The sequence below is a fragment of the Saccoglossus kowalevskii genome, chromosome 17, assembly GCF_978046115.1.
Source record: "Saccoglossus kowalevskii chromosome 17, keSacKowa6.1, whole genome shotgun sequence".
NCBI classification, from domain to species: domain Eukaryota; kingdom Metazoa; phylum Hemichordata; class Enteropneusta; family Harrimaniidae; genus Saccoglossus; species Saccoglossus kowalevskii.
The window spans coordinates 33,988,751-34,014,888 of NC_140657.1; the positions used below are offsets into that span (position 1 = coordinate 33,988,751).

Sequence of the window (26,138 nt, forward strand, 5' to 3'; positions counted from 1 at the left end):
ATGTCTGGAACTTAAAGTAATCTTTGCTTTGATCACACAACTTTACATTTAACAGGAATGTCAATATGATCTATCCTGATTCAGCAAAATCAAACAAGCAGACTAGAAACAAGTAAAACATGCTTATAAAGTATGCACACAAATAACACTAAAAGTCTTACCAAGAATAAATCAACCAATGTATAGCGGGCACACAATACTGTAACGACAGGTCCGGGATTTAAACTTGCAGAGTATCCAGAGTCTTTGCTTTACGTTGTCCAGATAGCCAGTTTTACAGCAGTCCAGTGTCTATGCAGACATAGTTCAATAGCCAGTTTAAGGGTCATAGATAGGTCATCAGCCAGTTCAATGGAATCCAGCAGTCCTATTAGAATTGATGATGAAGGGATTAGATGAGATGGCTGCAGCCTAAACTAAAGATGTTCAGATTCTTTCAAACGACTTGGTTTATGACAACCAGTGGTCTGCAGAAAAAAACAAGAAAAACAATCAAGAAATGTACATAATATACATGAATATCAGAAGCTGAAAAATTCTTGAAATTTAGTAGCAGTAAAGATTGCACTGGGAAGAAGAGAGGAGACCTGCGTGAAAATTATTTGTTACAAACACTCATTATGTAAGATGATTAAATATTCAAATGAGTAAACAACAAACAGCCTGTCAGCTGAGATAGCTCTGCTGTTAGCAATGCATATTTACAACAGTTGTAGTATTAAAATAATTTCCCTATGTTTTTTTTTTTCCACTCAAAACCTTCATTTTGCAAAAAATCATGGTAAAATCATGGTAAAGCCACGGCAAAGCAACATGCTTAACGTTGAAATTGACATCGTGCACGTTGTCAACATTGGATTTGCTTGACAAGCTGAATGGCCTTTTTTCGGTTAGGGTTTGTAATCGTCACAAACATTTTTCAGTTTCAACAATTTCAGTTCCCCTTTTCGAAAATGCTTGTTTGCAAATGCAAATGTTTTTTTTCGTCAAAATTGGTGATTACACATCGTATTCATATAGCAGTAATTCACTTCTGCATTGCTGTCAAAAATTTACATTGTCAAACGGAAAATTCTGTTGGTATGAGGACATGACCAGTTTGGTCAGAGGGCATTGTTTCAGGTCAAATTGTACTGAAAAACAATGGTGGAAATGGCTTTGCATCGAAAGTTTGCGTACAATCAAAATCATCCCACAATAAAGATAATGCTAAAGATCTTGCGTTAAACTGTTTTCACACAGACCCTAATCGTTTTTACACCATAAATTCATATGGTACATATATGTACCGTATTTGTCTTCAGTTAAGCGCCACCTTCAATTTACACCCCAATTAGGCGCCAGACAGAATTGAAATTTTGGCACGCAATGATCATGATCGTGAGAATTAGGCGCCGGCGGATCAACTAGGGAACTTCCTGAAGTTGAACATCCTGTTGACTTCCCGTCCCTTCTTATCAATGTTTATTTCAAAATAAAGGGCCCATATGAAGGTGTTTTGTTTTGCTGGCGAAGTGTGAATTATTGAATGACAGACGACTGTCAATCATGACTCAGATTACGTCACGTAAGTATCATTCTGTGAACAACGCAATAATACAAGTAAATAGAAAACAGTATTGTATATTTCTTCCCTAGCACATTGATACATAAAAAAACAAGCAGCCTATCGGCTGAGATAGCTCCGCTGTTAGCAATGCACATTTCAATTAAAGAACTGAAGACATCATTAGAAAATGAACAATATGAATAGTATCAAAGCAATCGGACTTACAGTTTTTAACAAGAAGTCGAAAATATCACTTTTTACCAAAAATTACAAAAATATTCACCAAAATAAATTAATTAGAGAATTGAAGATATCATCACAAAACGAACAAATCTGAGAGAGGTCCACATGTAGTACCTATATATGTAATATCAAAGCAATCGGACTTACAGTTTTCAACAAGAAGTCGAAAATATCACTTTTTACCAAAAATGACAAAAATATTCACCAAAATTAGAGAATTGAAGATATCATTACAAAATGAACAAATCTGAGAGAGGTCCACATGTAGTACCTATATATGTAATATCAAAGCAATTGCACTTGCGGTTTTTAACAAGAAGTCGAAAATATCAGTTTTTACCAAAAATGACAAAAATATTCACCAAAATTAGAGAATTAAAGATATCATTACAAAATGAACAAATCTGAGAGAGGTCCACATGTAGTACCTATATATGTAATATCAAAGCCATTGCACTTGCGGTTTTTAACAAGTCGAAAATATCAGTTTTTACCAAAAATGACAAAAATATTCACCAAAATTAGAGAATTAAAGATATCATTACAAAATTAACAAATCTGAGAGAGGTCCACATGTAGTACCTATAGATGTTATATCAAAGCAATTGCACTTGCGGTTTTTAACAAGAAGTCGAAAATATCAGTTTTTACCAAAAATGACAAAAATATACACCAAAATTAGAGAATTAAAGATATCAACATGAAATGAACAAACCTAAGAGGGGTCTACCCAAGGTACATATACACCAAGTATCAAAGCATTTAGGCTTGTAGTTTTCAAGAAGAAGTCGAAAAAGTAAAACATTGACACGGACGACGGACAATCACTCATATGATAAGCTCCGCTCGACAAAGTCGACAGCGGAGCTAATAAAAAATATGGAACAAAAAAATTACCATTGACACGAAAACCTGCAAGTTGCGCCTCAAACTCCGAAAGGGGGAGCGGTTAGTAGCGATAGACGCAATCGCGGAAGTCCCTCACTGCTACTGTACGATGGGGTTTATGCAAAAAAAAAATAGTTTTGTTTCTAACAAATTTTAAAAGATCGATTTATATTTACTTTAAACAGGTCTCCTTTGTCTATTGAGCATGTAAAACTTGAAAAGGGCGAGTCATGACATGCCATTTCGATATTTATTTTTCTTATATTTACTACCGTACGTCAGCATGTTTGACCTTAAAGTAGACAACCAGTAAAAATGCTTGTAACATGTTTTTCTCTTGTGCTTTTTGCAATAAGACCGATAATTGGTCAACACGGCATAAGTTGTCGCTGTGCATGGCTTCATTTGAACATGGGGATAACCAGTATTTATTCTTTTTACATCATATAAAAACGCTTTAAAACTGAAAATTTTGTCAGCGTAACAGTGAGTTTGTGTCAAAAAATATTTAAACACTTGTGGTATAATTTGCCACGCCTGGTTTGTTTACAGCATTTCGCTAGTTCTGTGTTGAGTTCTCAATTAAAGCATGGCGAACATAATTTCAAGCCTGAAGAATATGTGGTATTCTGAAACTATTGCGAAAATCCAAGATTATTTTCAGTGTTTTGCGGCCGGTCTGTGAAAGCATGTGGTTCCAATGTGGTAAACATTTGACGTGCATATAATTAGCATAACATTAACGCGATGTCTGCATCGTTACCGACAGAGAAGCCGCTATTTCTCGGCGACTCAAGCTATCAAAATGTATAGAAAAGGTGTTTTCTATTGTTTTATTGAACATAAATACACGATCATTCCATCATTACTTCACTCATTACTGATTCTCTTGTAGACAGTACAGTGCCAGAGAGTACTCAACCGAATTCCATTTGTAATTATTTTGCTGTACCAACTACTGGCTCTCGACTGGTTCATCCACCAGCATCGCAACCTTGAATGTTGTTTCCAGTATTCCAGAAAAAAAAATTGGTGTCTGCAGAACCAAGCATGGTAAACAACTGTACCGTGAAACATCAATTAATTCAAATAGTGGTGATGGCGACCATTTGCCAAAATGTGACACTAGACAGTCACAAAAACGGCGTGTCGTTGTGTATGCTAAGCAACACGGTCAGCGTGCAGCTGCAAGACATTACCGCATCCACCACAAGAACGTTGGTCGATGGCTTTAAAGACGACACATCGGGCAAGCTTAACATTCAACGCGTGTCGAGGTATGACAATGTTCCAGGGGCTGGTAGAAAGCTTTCCTACCCAAAGGAAATTGATGACAACCTCGTGAAATGGATTTTGGAACTTAGAGACAACCAAATTGCAGTGTCTGTCAACACGCTTCGCCAGAAAGCCAAAAGTTTTATTCGCCCACACAATCCAGCATTCAAAGGTTCAACAGGATGGGCACGACAGTTTTTACGTAGACACTCTCTATCAGTTCACTGCCGAACTTTAGTCGCACAACATTTACCCTCAGAACTTGAAGAAAAAATTACTGCTTTTCACGAGTTGTCGTACAACAACCGGCATAAATTCTGTTTGCCCTTGGAACTGATAGGGAATATGGGTGAAACACCAATGTATTTTGATTTATTGCCAAGCACATTCATTGAACATAAAGGAGCAAAGACTTTTAGTGTACGTGGCACAGGGGCGGAAAAACGTCATTTGACTGTCATTCTAACAGTCTTGGCAAATGGCGTGATGCTCCCTCCCATGATTATATTCAAGGGTGTACGGAAACTGAAACTCAATGTACCTGACGGCATAGTCTGTCGGAGATTCATAATATATATTTGTATTTGTTTTCATATTGCTAATATTATTATTACATGTCATTCCGCTATAGTTAATTCGTTTACCTTTCGCATGAAGGATTCCTCTGAGTAATTCTCGACCAATTAGAATCATTTAATTTCAGCCAATCATTTTACTCTGTATTGTATCTTTTTCTCCCGCGTACTTCATTTTGTATTTCCCGCTTACGCGTTTTCTCTCACGTTCGATACGCACCTATATAAAGGGCTAGTTTCGGGGCTCCTTATTCATGTGTTACATGTTTCTATGCCAGTTTATCCAGCAATAAACCATACCGTGTTTTGCATCCACATTGACTGTTTTATTCTGCCATCAAGTTCAACTGAAGCGTATTATTATACCCCACATAGTCATGGAAGTGCAGAAGAAAGGGTCGTGTGATAAAGATACGATGAAGATTTGGTTAAGACACATATGGCTACCATACACCAAGAGTCGCCAGTCTTTAATCATATTTGATTCATTCCGGGGCCATCTTGAAGACTGTTACCGCCAGTCTGCAGTCTACTAACACGTACAGGGCCGTAATTCCAGGTGGTTGTACATCTAAGCTACAACCCCTGGATGTGTCCATTAACAAACCTTTCAAGGATTTTATAAAGAAGGAGTGGTGCAACTTTATTGAACAACAGCTTTGTACGCTGAACCCTGGCGAAAGACCCAAGACGACGGACGACAAAGCAGGAAATAGCTTACTGGATTGCACATGCCTGTAAGAAACTGAATGAATGACCAGACATGCTGAAAAAATCATTCACAGTTACCGGTTTAGCAAACAATCTTGGTGGTTCTGAGGACGCAATATACAGGTCCGATGAAGCCCAACAACAAATTGAAGAAGCAGTAACATCTCAGCTTGGTGTTGATATCACAGGTGACACTTCATTGGAAAATGAAGATGACGTCGACAGCAATGATGACTTACCCAGCGGCTCCGACAGCGATGATTTACATGTGCTGAAATACTTGAACGCTATTTCAACTCTGATGACAGCAGCTCTAATGACTTTGAAGGGCTTTAACCCGTGGACAACAACACTAAAATAACTGAAATTGACACTTGCCAAAATTGTCCAAGTCTATTTAGAATAAAGTAAAACTCACCGTTAATTTACTCTTTATTTACAACAAACAAGATTCCCTAAATTATTTTTACCTGTGTTTTTATGCATTTTTTACATGATACATTATTTTTTTTATAATCGTGTGATTTTTCTTTATTTAACATGTTGTAACAATAAAAACATTGTTTTGCAAATCTACAATTTTTCTGTCTTCATTATATTATTGAAGCCCTAAATTACCCCTTGAAAAGGAACAGCAGTACAAAATATTACCAATAAGTTGATACAATGTATCACCAGAATGTAGGATGAACATAGTTAAAAATCAATGACTTGAAATAAGTACCATTTGAAACAAAGTTGCCACTATGAAATGAAAGTGTATCAAAGTGGCGCCTAATTAAAGACAAATACAGTAAATCGTATTGTAATAAAATGTGCATATTTTTGGGAACATGATTGTTTCTTCATGTTGTGGAAATCAACGACGACTCATTTTTTTTTCTGTAGTAAGATGTAATGGCATGGTGAACAAAAGATATAGTTTCGATAATTTTTCAGGGGTGGTAAGATAGTTACAATGACCTCTCCAAAAAATCTTTTCTGGGGTGGTTCTCTGGTATAAACCCACCCCTTACTTTCCCTGCTTTTACATGTTGAGGCCCCTTATGACCTGTAAGTACGGTATAGACAAAACTAACACTGCAACCTTTGCATGAATAACAAGACATGAACGTCACAGTCCCCGCTATTTAATTATAAAATACTCGTGTTAAAATAATACATGGAACATCTACAAACAGTTGAATTAATATGTACTCTATGTGGGTACAACTCATCATAAAATGATTTCACTTAATCTAATAACTGAAAACTTTCATTGACCCAGGTCCAAAATCTCAAGTACACAACATGTGCATGCTCAAAAAACGGCATTCATAAATCCGAGTAAACCTTGATGTACCTTTAACCCTCAACATGCCTCAATTTGTCTGACCATAACAATCCCCCCACTGCATTCTTTTCAAAAACAAGCAGCCTCTCGGCTGAGATACATATATAGCTCCGCTGTTAGCAATGCACATTTCAATTAAAGAACAGAAGATATCATTAGAAAATGAACAATATGTATAGTATCAAAGCAATGGGACTTGCTGTTTTCAACAAGAATTCAAAAATATCATTTTTGCCATAAATGATTGTGGTTTTTAACAAGAAGTCGAAAATATCACTTTACTAAAAAATGACAAAAATATTCACCAAAATTAGAGAATTGAAGATATCATTACAAAATGAACAAATCTGAGAGAGGTCAACATGTAGTACCTATATATGTAATATCAAAGCAATTGGACTTGCGGTTTTTAACAAGAAGTCGAAAATATCACTTTTTACCAAAAATGACAAAAATATTCACCAAAATTAGAGAATTGAAGATATCATTACAAAATGAACAAATCTGAGAGAGGTCCACATGTAGTACATATATATGTAATATCAAAGCAATTGGACTTGCGGTTTTTAACAAGAAGTCGAAAATATCACTTTTTACTAAAAATATTCATCAAACGAGAGAATTGAAGATATTTACATGAAATGAACAAACCTAAGAGATGACGTCAAAAGATCGATGTCGGATAAAAAACTTATTTCCTTTAGTTTGGGGGTGGGGGTGGGGGGGTTAACCTCAAAAAGTTTCCATCCTACAAAAACGATTATATTTTTTAATGAAGTCAAAATAATCTTGGAGTATTTGTAGTTCGTTTTTTTTTTCTATCTAATCATGGACAGAAATAACTGAAAAGGGAAAAAAAACAGAAAAATGGCTTGGTTCAAGTGTAAATCTGTGCGTCAAATGAGGTAAAATCTTTTTACACCCACCCGACAACCAATGTCTATGCAATACTACTGTCCGATTATCAATTTGTATTTAATGGTGAATGTAGTCTGACGCCATGACCAATTTTTATCAATTAAGTTTCAGTGGGGGGTAGGGGGGGGATTTGGAAAAAAACTAAAGGAATTAAGTTTTTTATCCGACATCGATCTTTTGACGTCGCCCATCATTACAAAATGAACAAATCTGAGAGAGGTCCACATGTAGTACCTATATATGTAATATCAAAAAGCAATTGGACTTGCGGTTTTTAACAAGAAGTCGAAAATATCACTTTTTACTTAAAATGACAAAAATATTCACCAAAATTAGAGAATTGAAGATGTGATCATGAAATGAACAAATCTGAGAGATGTCTACCCAAGGTACATATACACCAAGTATCAAAGCATTCAGGCTTGTAGTTTTCAAGAAGACGAAAAAGTAAAACATTGACACGGACGACGAACAATCACTCGTATGATAAGCTCCGCTCGACAAAGTCGGCAGCGGAGCTAAAAGGACAACCTAAATAAGTCGTTATAGTGAATGAAATGGATTGCAATTTGTGATCATCAAACAGTTGCCACTCCTTATTGATGTAATTTACACAAACTTGGGACTTTATTTTGATTTAACAATGGTTGTTTTTGGTAAAAAAAAATTTAAGACAGAAATTATGTAGATGTCCACGAAAAAAAACTCATGGAAGTAAAATATATAAAATATTGAACAAAACTGTAAATATATTATATGAAAAATGTGATATTTTGATAACTAAAATTGCATTGTAATAAATAAATTTGAATATCATTAGCGCCAACAACAGCTGTTTGATGAAAAACACATTTGAATGCAAAAGCTGTAAGCATTCAATACATCGCAATTTAGAGAAAAAATCTTTATTCTGTTTACGAAACCTGTGAAAAGCATTCATGGATAATTATTTATTTACAATTGCAACTAGATCAATTTATTTGTAGTAGTTGCTTGTGTTTTCAAATATGTGTATATACCGTACTCGACCGCGTTAGCACCCAGGGGCCTCAACTCAGAAAATCACGATTTTTTAGGGGTTGGCGCTTACCCGAGCACCCCCCTCGAAAAAAAGTGCAAATGAAAAATTTGATTCATCAAGTAACAGATTACGTCTTTGAGGGAAATCAAATTACGAAATTAATTGAGTCGTCATTGATTTTCACAATGAAGAAACAGAAATGATCACAAAAAATATGCACATTTTATTACAATATTAATTACGTACCACCAGAATTTACGAAATTAAAAACATTTGAGTCTGTTGGAACACAGTCGAAATCAAAATTGTCATTATCTCCACTGACGAAGGTGTTGGATCGTACCCAAACTCTCGATGAAAATCACTTTCCGCCATGATGCATTTGCAGATTTCACCTGCAGTGGTGTCCTTTGACCTAATGGGTCAAGTTGGTTATTAACCAATCACAATGCTGTGTTGTACTGACGTAATTTTTCGGAAATTCCCGAAGACTTTCCGGTAACGCAATGCGGAAGTGAATTATCGATGTCGAAGTACGATCTGTTGGAATTGATTTCAGCGAATAAACGACAGTTTTTCCAAAAAACTAGTAACTAGCCATTTTTGAGAGGTAAACTGAATATGGCATGAAATATTTACCGCATTTTACTTGTATTAACAGGTCATTGTCGAAGCGTAGTTTACGCACGGTTACCGTGTTCTACGCATTCACAACATGTTCACAACGGTCGATATCCACGCTGTATCATATAAAATCAAAGAAAGCTTAAAAAGAACTCCCATGTGCTGAGAGTATTGGAGACACATTAAATATAATTCGAAATTACTTAGCTGAAAACTAATTATGCAAATCAGAAAATTAATATGACCAGATTTGAGTGTAAAACTAATGAGGTCTGCGCAATGTAACAGAAAATCTATGTCTCCAAGTTTAATTGAAATGTGATTAGAACCAAAAAATTATGAATTATTATGCTTATTAGGGAATTAATATGAACAGATTTTTACCCCAAACTAATTAGGTTTGTACATTGTCCTAGAGCATCTTTGTACTAAGTTTCATTGAAATGGAATAATTAGTACCGTGAAAACTCCAAAATTTCGACCCCTCTAAAAATTCGACCGCCTGTTTATTTGCCGGGTTTCGGTGTTTTATTTACCTCCAAATTTTCGACTCCACTAAAAATTGCCGACTCATTCTTATTCGAAAATTGCGACCAGTTTTAGTTTTCCCCCAAACGAAAAAAACACCGATGTGAGCGTTCAAACGGGACCTTCCTCAAAGGCATGAATCCGGGTTTCTGATTGACTGAGAGATTTTTATTTTATTGGTAACGAAAATATATTCTAAATAAACAAAGTTTCAAATAAAAACGAACACAAAAATCTCGGCATGCTGCGTTTCTGAATTGTTGATTATTACTGTACTCAGTAGTGATTATAATAATGTACACAAAATAAATTTGTTGAATGGTTATGAAATACAAATAAAAGTCAACTTAGTTTCATCGTAAGCGAATGATTCCGGTCTCGTATAAACGTTTGATGCTGTTGGATATCCGCCATGTTCTCTTAGGTCAAATAGGTCAAATCGCTAATTAACCAATCAAAAAGCTGGATGATGCCAACGTGTTCAAATTACCATAGCTTATTTAAATATGTTAATGTTATTGAACGCAATGCGGAAGAGATTGATGTTGTAGTACGATATTTTGGCTTGGATTTTGATGCGAAAACGGCATCATTTTTTTTAAATAAAAAAATTAGTTGTTTTTAAAAAATAAACTGGTCATCTGAAGAATAATTTAACATTGTTCACAGTGATAACAGCTCATTCTCGAAAGGAAGCTTACCCGCTCACGCTAGTCACGATAAAAATCATACACGTGTACTCTTGAATAGACAGACGTCAATGACTACGGTAAAACTTAGACTCTATTTTAGCCGGCAGGATTGATTGAAATGTCCGAAAAATGACGCCAAAATACACCTTAAAAGTCCCATTTTATTTTCTTAAATCCCATTTTATTTTTTAATCCAAGGGCGAATTTACGGCAGAATTTGGTCCCTCAAATAAGGGACACGTGAGCTTTGATTCTAACCGGATACATTGCACTGGGTCGGGGAGATCGTTTGCTAAACTTCCATGTATCTTTTGTCCAATGGGTACCTGTACTTCGAACATTCGCAAGTTTTCCTAGGTAGTGCGAGACAGCTTTGTCTTTTGACCTATTAGTTTTGTGCTGACCTCTTCTCCGCGTCTTGATGTTTTGTTTTGCTTGTCATAATACTCACTGATTGATGACTTTGTTTAGATTTTGAGTTACAACTCGGCCACGACCTTTGCTTTTACCGTGAAACATGAGGAAGTTTACGTCAATTGACGGACATTGCATTTTTTAAAAACTAATGAAGCACACTGTCTATCATCCCCATTTTTTTTGCTGATTTCTATTCTGAAAAATTCGACCGTCCGAAAATGCACCTTAATTTTGACTCTAAAAACACGTCACATTTCTAACACCAATTATTTAAAACCGGCCGAAATTTTGGAGTTTTTACGGTACTTTAGATATCAGTGTGAAAGCTTAAAATTGGTTAATTATGCAAATTAGGTAATTAATATGTACAGATTTTAACCCACAATTATTCAGGTCTGTCTATTGTCCTACAGCATCCATGTACATTCATTGATATGTGATGTATAGTACCTGAGATATCAGTGTGAAAGTTGGTTAATTATGCAAATTAGGTGATTAATATGCACAAATATTTACCGGAAACTAATTGGGTCTGCATAATTCTAGTTTCATTGAAATGCAATGATTAGTACTTGAGATATCAGTAGAAAAGCTGAAAATAATTATGCAAATTAGGTGATTAATATGCACAAGTATTTACCCTAAAACTAATCAGGTCTCTGCATAGTCCTTGAGTATGTAAGTACCAAGTTTCATTGAAATGTAATGCTAACTACTTATATCAAATGCTGAAAATTAATTAATTATGCAAATTAGGTAATTAATATGTACTGATATTACCATAAAAACTATCAGGTCTGTGCAGTGTCGTATGACATCTATGTACCAAGTTTCATTGAAATGTGATGATTAGTACTTGAGATATCAGTGGAAAAACCGAAAATTGACTAATCATTATGCAAATTAGGTAATTAGTATCCACGGATTATTACCAAAAACTAATCAAAACCTAGCATTAGTTCAGAGCATCTATGTACCAAGTTTAATCAAAATCCAATGAGTGGTTGTTTAGATATCAGTGGAACAGTCATGGAACCACTAAAAAATAGCTAATTATCATGCAAATTAGGTAATTAATATGCACGGATTTTTACCAAAAATTAATCAAATCTGCGCATATGTTCAGAGCATCTATGTACCAAGTTTCATCAAAATCCAATGAGTGGTTCTTTAGATATCAGTGGAACAGTCATAGAACAGCTAAAAATTAGCTAATTATCATGCAAATTAGGTAATTAACGAGCATGGATTTTTACCAAAACCTAATCAAATCTGCGCATTGGCCCAGAGCATCTATGCACCAAGTTTCATCAAAAACCGATGTATGGTTCTTGAGATAGCAGTGGAACAGTCGGACACACATACACACACACATACACACATACAGACACACTAACTGCAAAGACTCCCATTTTGTGCTTCGCACACGGGAGTCAAAAAAGATTACCAAGATTCGTTACGCAAGACCAAGTTTTAAATTAGTTGCATTTTGAAGGGGTGGGCGCTTTGTCGAATGTGACCCTGAATATAAAAATTGCGCAAAAGTGGGGGATGGGCATTTGCCCGGGCATGGGCGCTAATGCGGTCAAGTACGGTATAATAAACAAGCTAAAGTAGCTTCAGCATGCAGTAGTCAAAATTAGAGAATTGCAGGCAAATCAAGACAAAAATTTTAAGATATAAATTATTCAATAAAAATGCACATAATACTAAGTGAGTAACGAATTAGGTATCAAAATAGAAATCTGTTGAATCAACTGCATCAAAGTGACGTCTGCTGTGATAAATCTCAAAGCATGGGTATGTACATAAGGCGACTTCACACTTGCGGCACCACAAGCGACTCTCTTGTGGATGCTTGCCATCTTGATGCTTTTTGTAGTAGGCTCTGTGAACTACACACTGGCAAGTTGGGTTTTGTTTTTTACTACCAGGGAAAGCAGGGATGGCGTTCTTCGAGTCGTCTTAGTGGCTGACCAACTGATCTTCGCTCTTTCAGTGCTGGGATGGGTGCAGTGGTTGCACTAGAAACAAGATCATGAACAATGAATAAACAAAATTTAGCGCGAGTTAGCTTCTTGGCACTGAACTTCCTGTGAAGGATGTAGGCATTAGTGACAAGAAGAGCTATCAGGTGGAAAAAAAGCTCGATATACCACTTTGAACGTCGGTGATGCATTGTGTACGATCTGATCATCTGGTCTGAAAGATCTACACCTCCCATATTTTTGTTGTAATCAAAAAGACACAAAGGTTTTACAATTGGTTCTCCAGATCCCCTGGATAGGCCAACAAATTTTCAAATTGGCATATGTACTGATGACAACATGGTAACATCACGCTTGTCTTTCTATTTCATCGCCAAGACTCCATTTCTCTGACGATAAATGACTTCGCCTTGTCGCAATGGCAATTTCAGGGCTGCAGGCATTTCTTTTCTATTCATTCTAGCTGTACCAACTAACATTGTATCTTCAGCTTTTAGATGGTCAATAAGCGTAGGACTGGTGTAGTAATTGTCCGTGTACAGTTTGTATCCCTTGTTCAGCAAACAACCTTTTCTCATCAGCCCCATTACTACATTGAAAGTATGGCCTTCATTTTCACTTTCTATTGTATCGGGGTTAGGGGTATAATTTTTCTCAGTATATATATCAAAAACAGAAGTGTACCCACTTGATTCTGACACAATGTATGATTTTAAACCAAGACGATCAGGTTTACTTGGAATGTACTGCCTGAAGTGAATATTCCTTCTACATGGCACCATTCCTTCATCAAGACTGCTCTGCTCACACGTATGAACTTCCGACAAACTATGTCGTTATTTTGTCGTACAGAGGTCGGATTTTAAAAAGAAGGTCATATCCGGCTTCACCGCGAACAACGTAGGCAGCATTATCATTGAAGTGGAGAAATTTTAAAATGAGCTTGAATCTATCCCTTGGCATCATGCTACGATAAAAAGGCGTCGAAATTATCGGATTTAGGCTCCAATAATCATCAAGATCGTTCTTATGGAGCATCAACATGGCGATTGTCATGGCAAGAAAAATCTTCGTCTCGTCTATGTTTACATTCTTTCACTTCCGGAGTCTGGAATGTTCCAAGTTTTCATCGTTGCGTGCAAGATTATCATTTGCGCAAGAATTTGTCTGCTCAACAATGCTGATAATGTGCTCATCTTTAAGAAATAACTTGACAAAATCTAATGCGGTTGCGTTTTCCGGCAATTGAACATTGAGTCCCGGAACACCGGTGAACATCGGTACCAAAATGTCGACGCCACTTGCTTTCGATGACCAGCCAAGACTAGTATCGTTGGCAAGTTCCACTCCAGAATTTTCAATCTCCCACTCGGTATCATCATTCGGGATATCACCAAAATCGATCTCTTCCGTAGTAAAACCTTCAAATTCGTATTCAGAATCAGAATTGGCAAATATTTCATCCCATACAGCTTGTATTTCAGGGTCATTGAAACGCAAATTTGGCGTCGCCATTTTGATTGCGTTGCTCGTCAAACATTCAAAGTTAGCGGTCGAGCTATAGAATTTGTACATGCAATTTGCATATTGGGCGGGGGAATCCTGGTTGAGGCAAGAATAACACACACATATACACAGGTCAAAGTTTATTTCATACGTTTTTCGCCTCTATTGATGATGTACTCCACATATACATCATTCAAAACAATGCAATTTCTCAGAGGGTAGTTTACGATTATTCTCGTACTTCGCTGTGGGATTCAGACGCGCTATTACAAGTATTCTTGTACATCGCGCAGTGTTCTCCACAAGGGGTTTTAGGTGGGCGGCCCGCCCATCAAGTTTTACGGCCGCCTAGTAACTCTCAACGCCCGCCCACCAACGTACATCCAGCTGAAATTATTTGTAAAAAGCTTGCATTGTTCTTCCCAAGCCTAAACAAAAGAGTAGTTGCCCAACCCTTTATTTTGCTATTGTTTCAAGAGTCCAAACATAAACAATAACCACTGGAAGTCTGCAAGCAGTTATCAAGTGTATTCATGGCAATGTGTCAATCGCCTGAATTCATTGTCGCCCGACATTGTTGCCACTTATTACTCACGATACACAACTACAGTGGTTTCAATTTACAGCTGTATTTTTAATAATCGTCTTCCAATCACGAAAGAAAGAATTAAATACGAACGAAATGTATATGCACAGAAAATAAACAAATATATTAGCATATTGCATGTAAACTCGAACAAAAATTAAAATTCTAGCCGTATTTACAACGTTCGCTCGATTTTCATCGTGAAAACAGCATGGAGAAGACAAACTGGTGACCTTTTGGCCTACCCCATTCAACGACCGTCGGCCACCCACCGGTGTTGGCGCTGTAACGATTTAGTATCTAAGTTGCATAGGGGAGCAGCGCATTCTGGGTGTTCGTGTACTGAATTCGGAAAGCGGTAATAAAAATCAAACATGGCTGCCGGATTAGTTTACCGCGAGTATTTGTAATTGAATAATATTTTAGTTATCTTTTCCACGTACTTTTTTTCATTTATCCATTTTTTATGTCTAATCTTTCGAGAAAATAGCAGATTCTTTTATTTTGCCGATTGCTAGCATTTTTCTTGAATCCCAAAACAACGTGTGAAAACGCAACGTATCGTGACCGTACATGCGTAAATGCATCTTACCGTCCGTCGGCACAGGTGATAAATGCATCTTACTGTCCGTCGGCAAGGGTGAGTACTGATGCCACAAATAAAAAATGTTATGAGTTTTATTTTGACAAATCGTCCGTTTTGGCGTCGGGAACAAATCACCTCGTATATTTTCTACATTATAACTCGTACTTGCTCTTGGTTACTTGAATTGCAGAATAATTTGCAAACGTATAAATCACCGATTTCAAACTTTTTGCATTTCGTAAATATTAATAGTGACCAATCTGTTTGTATTTCAAAAAATTGTAACATGTTTCAATTAAATTAAAAAGAGAATAGTAAATAACTTAGTGTGTATTGCATTGCATGACATAAAAGCTAGAAAGATGTATGTAAATGACATGCAAATCAATATGCAAATTTATGCTAATTAGGCCCCCCACCAGCTATTTTGGATTGTGGAGAACACTGTCGCGTCTTAAGGGATAATAACAACTTGACTTCTTTGTTAATTCAGGTCTTTGTATATTACCAGGATCTGGGTTTGTTTCAGTATCACCACTATAATTCCCATCAAAATGTAGCCCTGACACCCCTCAATATTTTCCACTGAGATTGGTACCGTTAAAGTCCTATTATAAACCGCGGTTTATATTACAATGTATCAATTTAAAAATTGGGATCAAAAGCTCAAGTTCGGGGTGCGGTTTCTATTACGTACATATTGCAATCACTAAATGGGCGTGGTCATTTTTTGTCCACAACACATGCACAAAACAAACAATACACCGTACAATCTCTTGAATAGGCATCAGGGAAGAGTGAAAGGCCTTATTTTGGTTCTAAAATAGGCGTTACGAAATGTTGAAAAATTACAGTCAATCAAAACAAATTCACATGATACAAAAAATACTCAGTATTTTTAATGTAATATGCATTTATTTTTTTAATTTTCTTGGTAACGAAAAGTATATTCTAACAGAAGTTTCAAATAAAAACACGAATGCACTGCTTAGTAGCAAATGATCACATAACGGTAGCTCGATCCGGCCATGCTGCGGGTCACAAGTGAATAACTTACTTGTTTTCGAAGTGTTGATATAATGATTATTATTTAGTAGTGATTACAATAACGCACGAAAAATAAATTCGTTGAATTTTTATAAAATCCAAGTAAAATTCAACTTAGTTTCCCCGTAAGCGAATGATTTCAGTCACGTGTAAACAGCCGATACGATATCCATGCTGCATGTTTTTGAATGCTCACGTGACGTATTATTGACCGGATAGGTCAAGTCGCTAATTAACCAATCAAAATGCTGGATGGTGCCCACGTGTCTAAATTACATAGCTCATTTGAATATGTTAATGACAGTTCAGCGACCTCATGGTGAACGCAACACAGAAGAGATTTACCGATAATGTAGCGCGATCTTTTGCCTTTGATTTCCATGGGAAAACGGCATGATTTTTTTTTTTAAATCAAGAAATTATTTGTTTTCGAAAGATAAATTATTCTTCAATGCTCAGTTTAACACTTTTACGGTGATAAAAGCTCATTGTCTAAAACTTACGAAACACAGACGTATTCAGAAAGAGTATTGACAGAGGTCGCCGCCAAAACAAAAGCAGTTTCATTGCCTGTCTGACCGCCTGTGGTCTGACATCCTATCACCGCTGAACAATAAATAGGTGTGAATATTTTTAGGCATGTTGTCGAAACAAATGAATAGGATTAGGAACAATGCCGTTTTGGAACAGCTGGTTGAAACAATGAAGTCAGTCACGGTCTTGTTGAATTGGGGGTGCGGTTAGTAATAGGTACTTTTCAAGTTTTCAATTTTTGTTAAGAACTCTTCAACCCCGAAGCCGGAATTGGGGGTGCGGTTACTATTACGTATGCGGTTTATATTAGGACTTTAACGGTAACAAAATTATGTGCATATTCAGCAGACTTGTTCATCAACCTGCCGAGATTAATTGATATCTGCTGCAGAATTTCTGATAATATGTTGGAGACATAAAAGAAGGGGTGGACGGAAGAAAACCAGAAATGATAGTCGCCTTTCAGGCTACGCCTGAGCGGGGACTAATAAAAACACCATTACAAAGCATGCAGGTTTCGCCAATTTTTATAAACAAGCTACTTGGTACTGTCAAGGTATTGTTGATAGTGTTAGGGTGAAAGGTAGTAGACAGAATTGTAAACATGCTCAGAAGCAGACAATAAAACAAACACTGTTCATCTTCCCAGTAGAAAACATTCTAGGTTGACCTTTGAATGAACTTAAATCAAATTGCCATTATTCTCATAGTCTAATAATGAAAAAATAATTGTTCATTGTTTTTAAAATCTGGATATGACAAAGCAAATCCTAATACTTTACATAAACAAGTTGGTTTTATAAACCTGATGGACTAGCAAATATTACCAAGGGACAAAGTTGTTTAAACTGGTAGCCCAACAGACTAATTTTGAGCTATGAATATAAATGATAACAAGAACTGTTTACTTTCATTGAAAACCAACATAATACATTGTTTTACTGCATGCAACATTTGCTGTACACATATCAGTACTAGTTTGCAATCTGCTGTGGAATTGTTGCCCCCAAGTTCTTTTGTTACCATAATTTTTCACTAGTTTGCAATCTGCTGTGGAATTGTTACCCCAAGTTCTTTTGTTACCATAATTTTTCACTAGTTTGCAATCTGCTGTGGAATTGTTACCCCCAAGTTCTTTTGTTACCATAATTTTTCACCAGTTTGCAATCTGCTGTGGAATTGTTACCCCAAGTTCTTTTGTTACCATAATTTTTCACTAGTTTGCAATCTGCTGTGGAATTGTTTCCCCCAAGTTCTTTTGTTACCATAATTTTTCACTAGTTTGCAATCTGCTGTGGAATTGTTACCCCAAGTTCTTTTGTTACCATAATTTTTCCTGCCAAAACATTTTGCCTATTTTTATAATATTTTTCTTTGACTGAACAAAACTGACAACTTCCTTTTGTTTACATTTTTAGATCAAAATATGGAAAAAATTATGTGCATTATGTTTTGTGACAAAATTTATCCATCCTCGAACGGTTAAGGACAAGTATATATTTAATCATAGACCTTAGAGAACATTTTCTAAGGTCTACGAGTTAATGAATGCCATTATTTCATTTTTTTTTAGTATGAACAACAGGTTTTTGCGAACCAGTCACTGAGCACAAAACAAATGAGTGCGCGCCTCTATCTCATACCACTAATAGACACTAGACAAACTGACATTGATGCATATGGGTCATTTTTCTGTTCACTATACAATTCTGTCTTTTGTGTACTTTTCATTTAATTGATTCAATTAGTCATCCACAGTTGACAATTCTTAACCACATCTCACCATAACACATATATCGAGTACCAGATCTTGGGTTTTACAACCACAAACAAGTGAATGATAGGGTTTAGGCCCTGGTTGTGTGTTTGTAACTTTTTTTTTAACATCAGGTGCAAGTGCTTTGATATAGTTGTGAGAGGTGATACCCCTTCTAAGGTTATTCGAGTCATGATACATTCACAACTTGCTTTTCTTTTATGCCAGGGCCAGTGTAAAGGGATCAACAAAACAAACGACCTGAAGGCTGAAATATCTCCACTGTTTCAACATCATAGTTACCTTGGCTTTGTTTACATTCTAACCTATGACTGATAAGGGCAAGTTTAATAGCACCCAAGTAGTGGATTCATTAACTTCAGTTATAGGATATATCTGAATTAATAGAATGTTACTTTAATATGATGAAATGAACTACCATAGTCATCTAACTTGGCACCTAGGGTACTCGGACCAAAAAAAAACAAGCTTTTTGAGGGATGGGCACATAGTTGAGCACCCCATTCAAAAAAGTGGCCAAAGGACAATTTCTGTACAGCATGTGCCGGATTATGAAGAATAGCATGTCGAAAATAACATTTTTGACAAAAATATTAGCTGAAATCACAGAATTTAACAATCATAACAAAATATCAAATTTAATAGAAAACCACCAAAGTTTCATATATACTAATAGAGGTAGAGGTTTTAGAGAAGTTGACACATATGGACAATCACCTATACCAACAGCTCCACCTGTCGTCTTCCATGACAGCAAAGTGAAAGAAAAAAACAGATGTGAACATGTTATTTATTATCACAAATTTTCTAAATGCTATCAATATTAATTGCAAAAATACATTTCATCAGCTGCTTGTGTCTCAATATAGAATCTTTCAGTTTGAAAGTAGCCAATACCATTTTTCAGAAATAGAAGTTTCCAAACAACTTGGCTTACCCACACACTGCACTACAGCAATTGAGGGTTTTGACCATGAACATAAAATAAACATTTATACAAAAGAATCTTGCTAGATCACAAAGCAAAGCAGTCGTGATGCTTGCCCTTTGTCCGTGACGCTTGGTCACTCAGCCGTGATGCTTATATTTTTGTTTACAAGTGTCAGTCTCGTCTTGCACGTATTTAAAACAATAACATGTATTGATCGATTTAGGTAATCCCGCTTTTGTTAGCCATACAAAGACAGTGATAAAAACGGAAGTCTGCAATATGTTGCGAAGTCTTTCAAAGGTGCAGAGCCTCCAAATCAAAAAAAAAATAACTAGAATAGCAATAATTTGCCCACTGCACGCAACGGCAACAATGTGACAAAACAAGTCACGGCGTATGTCGGGAAGATCAACCCCGATTTGATGCACTCTGATTTGTTATCACTCAATCGCTGGTGACATTATTTACTCCAAAATTAAACAAGCAGCCTATCGGCTGAGATAGCTCCGCTGTTAGCAATGCACATTTCAATTAAAGAACTGAAGACATCATTAGAAAATGAACAATATGAATAGTATCAAAGCAATCGGACTTACAGTTTTTAACAAGTCGAAAATATCACTTTTTACCGAAAATTACAAAAATATTCACCAAAATAAATTAATTAGAGAATTGAAGATATCATCACAAAATGAACAAATCTGAGAGGTCCACATGTAGTACCTATATATGTAATATCAAAGCAATCGGACTTACAGTTTTCAACAAGAAGTCGAAAATATCACTTTTTACCAAAAATGACAAAAATATTCACCAAAATTAGAGAATTGAAGATATCATCATGAAATGAACAAATCGGAGAGGGGTCCACATGTAGTACCTATATATGTAGTATCAAAGCGATTGGACTTGCAGTTTGCAGTTTTTAACAAGAAGTCGAAAATATCACTTTTTACCAAAAATGACAAAAATATTCACCAAAATTAGAGAATTAAAGATATCATTACAAAATGAACAAATCTGAGAGAGGTCCACATGTAGTACCTATATATGTAATATCAAAGCAATTGCACTTGTGGTTTTTAACAAGAAGTCGAAAATATCACTTTTTACCAAAAATGACAAAAATATTCACCAAAATTAGAGAATTGAAGATATCAACATGAAATGAACAAACCTAAGAGAGGTCTACCCAAGGTACATGTACACCAAGTATCAAAGCATTCAGGCTTGTAGTTTTCAAGAAGAAGTCGAAAAAGTAAAACATTGACACGGACGACACCGGACAATCACTCATATGATAAGCTCCGCTCGACAAAGTCGACAGCGGAGCTAAAAAAGAACAAGTGAAATTAAGTCGCATTGGAAAGAAAAGTATGAATAATTCAACAGCAGACGAGACAGGATGAGACAAAACAAACTCTGACCTCTGGAAATACCCCATTCATAGGGTATCTTAGTACAGAAAAACGCCGCCCTAAGGCGACATAATGCACGTTGCAACATTGTGACCGATGCATGCTGGGCTATCAGGGGTTCTGATCGAGGTAACAAAGATGGCGGCGCAGAATGCATGATTTTCCGCGATGTTTAAAAACAACATCTCGTTGGCAATTTAGATGTAATGCTTATGATAATCGTCAATGAATCGTTTTAATAAACAATTTGTGTATTTCACACCAAAAAGTCAGATACCGATTATCGCAATAGCAGCGGTGAATACCCGTCCAACGCAATGCCGTCAGCTGACAATGTTACGGTGATCGTAGCGTTGTACTCATAAGGTATATTGCAATGAAAAATCGCCGAACTGCCATTGTAGAATTATTTTTTAATTATTGATTTATTAATTTCAACATATTTCGATATCTTGCCGACTTTATATATTTAACCAAAAAATGTTTTCCCCGACGTTTATATGAACCGACAGTGACATGGGCACTAAAACTTATACACAACGATGAACCAGTTATATCCATGGATAACAGTATATTCACCGACTGGCTATAACACAAGTTTTTCAATTTTTTTGTCCTTTTTATGATGTTCCATTTCAAACTTTATTTGACTTGATACAAAAACAAAAAATACAATGCAGTAAAATGATATAAGATTTATCAGATATAAAAATATCTTGTCTTTAATTAATTGTAGATTGACAATATTTGTTGGGAAAAACTGATTATTATGCAAATAAAAATTATGCAAATTAGATGCATTGTTATGCAAATTGGCCGTGATGCTTGACATGAAGTCTGGGGAGAACACTGCAAAGTCAATCTATTGTGCACTCTTACTAGCTAAAGGGTAAGTGACACCAAACAAAATCCTTGTCACTTCAAAGTTCATCTCAAAATTGTAATAAGAAGTTTGTGTTGTGTGCTTATGGTACAAGTAAAGCATAATTTGCCACATAAATCAGATTTCAAGTTTGGGACTATACAATTGTACGAAGGTCTCTATCCAACATGTTATCCCAGCGCCAACAGATCCCAGTCTACAAATATCGGGTTTACCCTAAAGTTGCGTTCATACACTTCTTTGGCAACAGGAACCACTCTTGAAACCTCAGATAGCAGTGTTTTCCACAGCCTTCAATTTGTGTGCGGGGGTCGCCCCGCTGCTTTCCCTGACCGCCACTGTGGTCTCGAGCAGCCACAGTGATTAGCAAGACCCCCACAGTGCTTTTTTTCATTGTTCATCTGGTGAACTGTAATATGAAAATAAAGTACGAAATACGTAGCTATCAGGGATCTTGCCACGCTGGTTGGCCGCGACTGGCACTCCAAATTAGCAACCACCATGGAAAAACTTCCGACCAGGACTATTGTCTGATTGTTATTATAATTATGCACCGACCAACATGCATCCTGCAAGTCGTAGATTATAATTTGTAAACATAGTCGCACGGTGTGGTAGCGACTTATAAACAATACAAGTCAATTTTGTAAAATAAGCACCTCTTTGTTTGTAAGTAAATACGATCGACAGTCTTTAGAAAAACTAAAACTAAAATTCTCTCAAAATCAATTCCACCCAGATTAACATGGGCAAAGCAGAGTTCACGATCAGTTTACGCCACTCATGAAAAAACAAGTTTATTGCGTGATTGGGTAAAATACATTTTAACTTTTATCATCACGAATCATGTAAAAACTCTTTCAAGACTTTTTACCTTTTTAAAAATTGCTAATCACCTCTTTCGAAAACCATTATGCAGTTTTCATCTGAAGTCCATACCAACACATCGTGCTACAACATCGCTTTAATTCCGCAATGTAAATTTTATGATCACTGCCATTCGGAATACTTCAAGTTGGCATTCCCATGCGGCATTCTGATTGGTTAATGGCGTCAAAGGACACTACCCAGTCAACTATCACAATCATCATGGCGGTATGTGTTTTTCACCGAAGCGATAGCAGGGTTCTCCCCAGAAAAAATGCATAGCGCCGGGGCTAATTTGCATAATAATTAGCATATCATTTACATATCTTTCCTTCATTGATTTAACAGAACTTATTTACAATTATGAATATTAGTGAGCTCAGTCACAGGGCAAATATTTTTTTTAATGGAATCAACACATTATGTTTCACAATTTAGAAGAGTTTGAAACATTCTCGAAATACAAATGCTGCAGACTAAAAACAAACACAAATAAATTATTGTTGCAATTTAATTGTATTGTAAAACGTTGAAGGAAACGCATTCAAAACGTTAAGCCAGATTTATGTTCACGAATCTCATAATTTTATTCACTCCAAAAACATTCTCCTTCAAAAAATCGATCACGTAATTAATTGGCGTATTGTTGTAATTCATTATTCGTACCATCAACTTCTAAAACGTTTACAATTACAGTAATGAGCGAACAAATAAAGCTTCAAAACGATCAAAGTTACGACGTGACATAACTTACTTGGTCATGTTATACACCGGTTATAGCAATAATTCCTCAAAAAATGTTACTTTTTTTTTTGATATGAAATGTATGTAAAATCCGACTTATGTTTATCGGGAGCGATTATTTTTGATCACTTGATCGCTTCGGTAAAAAAAACAGACCCGCCATGATGTTTGTGAAACATTAGCATGTGTCCTTTGACCCAATGGGTCAAGAATGCCATTAACCAATCAAAATGCCGCATGGTAATGCCGGTAGAATCCGAAGTTTTCCCGAATGGTAGTGATCATAAAAATTATGTTGCGGAAGTAAAGCGATGTCGTAGCACGATGTGTTGGCATCGATTTCAATCGAAAACTGCATGATGGCTTTCAAAAGAGGTGATTTGCAATTTTTAAAAGGTAAAATAGGTCTTGAAAGAAGAGTTTTTACATGATTTGCAATGATAACAGTTCAAATACATTTTACCAAATCACACAATAAACACGTTTTTTTTTCTTGAGTAGCGTAAACTGATCGTGAACTCCGCTTTGACCATGTTATATCGAGGTGGAATTGATTTTGAAAGAATTTTAGCCTTCAATCTAAAGACTGTCTATCGCAGAAGGTATTTACTTACAAACAAAGAGGTGCTAATTTCACAAATTTGACTAGCCGCTACGTATCGTGCGACTAGGTCTATTGTTTATAAATTATAATCCACGACTGGCAGGATGCGTGTTGGTCGGTACGTAATTATAATAACAATCAGACAATAGTCCTCGTCGGAAGCGCTTCCGTGGTGGTCACTAATTTTGAGTGGCGGTCGGGGCCGACCGGCGTGTCGAACAAAAGCCTTTTCACATCTGATATTGGCATGTCAAATATAAAATCAAGCGCCGAGGTGGGAACACATAGCGCCGAGGTCCCAAGTAAAGCGCCGAGATTCACAAGTATAGCGCCGCGGACCTCGGCGCTAAAAAGCCCTGGGGAGAACCCTGGATAGAGTGATCAAAAATAATTGCTACCGAAAAAACCAAGTCAAATTTCACGTTTATTTAATATAAAAACAAGCAGTCTGTCGGCTGAGACAACTCTGCTGTTAGCAATGGACATTTCAATTAAAGAACAGAAGATATCATTAGAAAATGAACAATATGCATAGTATCAAAGCAATGGAACTTTCTGTTTTCAACAAGAAGTCGAAAATATCATTTTTACCAAAAATGACAAAAATATTCACCAATATTAGAGAATCAAAGATATCATTATACAAAATGAACAAATGTAAGAGAGATCCATATGTAGTACTTATATATGTAATATCAAAGCAATTGGACTTGTGGTTTTTAACAAAAAAGCAAAAATATCACTTTTTACCAAAAATGACAAAAATATTCACCAAAATTAGAGAATTGAAGATATCAACATGAAATGAACAAACCTAAGAGAGGTCTACACCAAGTATCAAAGCATTCAGGCTAGTAGTTTTCATGAAGAAGTTGAAAAAGTAAAACATTGACACGGACAACGACAGACAATCACTCATATGATAAGCTCCGCTCGATAGCAAAGCTAATAAAGAAGTAAAATTTTTTGCATGGCATGACTGAGTAAGAGGAGTAAGGGGGATTATTGGTATAACCAGTGTACATGTATAACATCAGAAGTGAGTTGTATCATGTCATGACTGAGTAAGAGGAGTAAGGGGGATTATTGGTATAACCAGTGTACATGTATAACATCAGAAGTGAGTTGTATCATGTCATGACTGAGTAAGAGGAGTAAGGGGGATTATTGGTATAACCAGTGTACATGTATAACATCAGAAGTGAGTTATATCATGGCATGACTGAGTAAGAGGAGTAAGGGGGATTATTGGTATAACCAGTGTACATGTATAACATCAGAAGTGAGTTGTATCATGTCATGACTGAGTAAGAGGAGTAAGGGGGATTATTGGTATAACCAGTGTACATGTATAACATCAGAAGTGAGTTATATCATGGCATGACTGAGTAAGAGGAGTAAGGGGGATTATTGGTATAACCAGTGTACATGTATAACATCAGAAGTGAGTTATATCATGGCATGACTGAGTAAGAGGAGTAAGGGGGATTATTGGTATAACCAGTGTACATGTATAACATCAGAAGTGAGTTATATCATGGCATGACTGAGTAAGAGGAGTAAGGGGGATTATTGGTATAACCAGTGTACATGTATAACATCAGAAGTGAGTTATATCATGTCATGACTGAGTAAGAGGAGTAAGGGGGATTATTGGTATAACCAGTGTACATGTATAACATCAGAAGTGAGTTATATCATGTCATGACTGAGTAAGAGGAGTAAGGGGGATTATTGGTATAACCAGTGTACATGTATAACATCAGAAGTGAGTTATATCATGGCATGACTGAGTAAGAGGAGTAAGGGGGATTATTGGTATAACCAGTGTACATGTATAACATCAGAAGTGAGTTATATCATGTCATGACTGAGTAAGAGGAGTAAGGGGGA

General features: G+C 36.2%; 1 protein-coding gene across 1 annotated transcript in view; it reads right to left on the reverse strand.

Moving 5' to 3' along the window:
- The window catches only part of LOC100371235 (influenza virus NS1A-binding protein homolog), an 89,199-nt gene that overhangs the window by 57,005 nt on the left and 6,056 nt on the right, over window positions 1-26,138 (reverse strand). The window contains exon 2 of the mRNA XM_085492419.1: window positions 162-467. The gene's annotated coding sequence lies outside the window, so the exon portion shown is untranslated. The remainder of the gene's footprint in view (window positions 1-161; window positions 468-26,138) is intronic.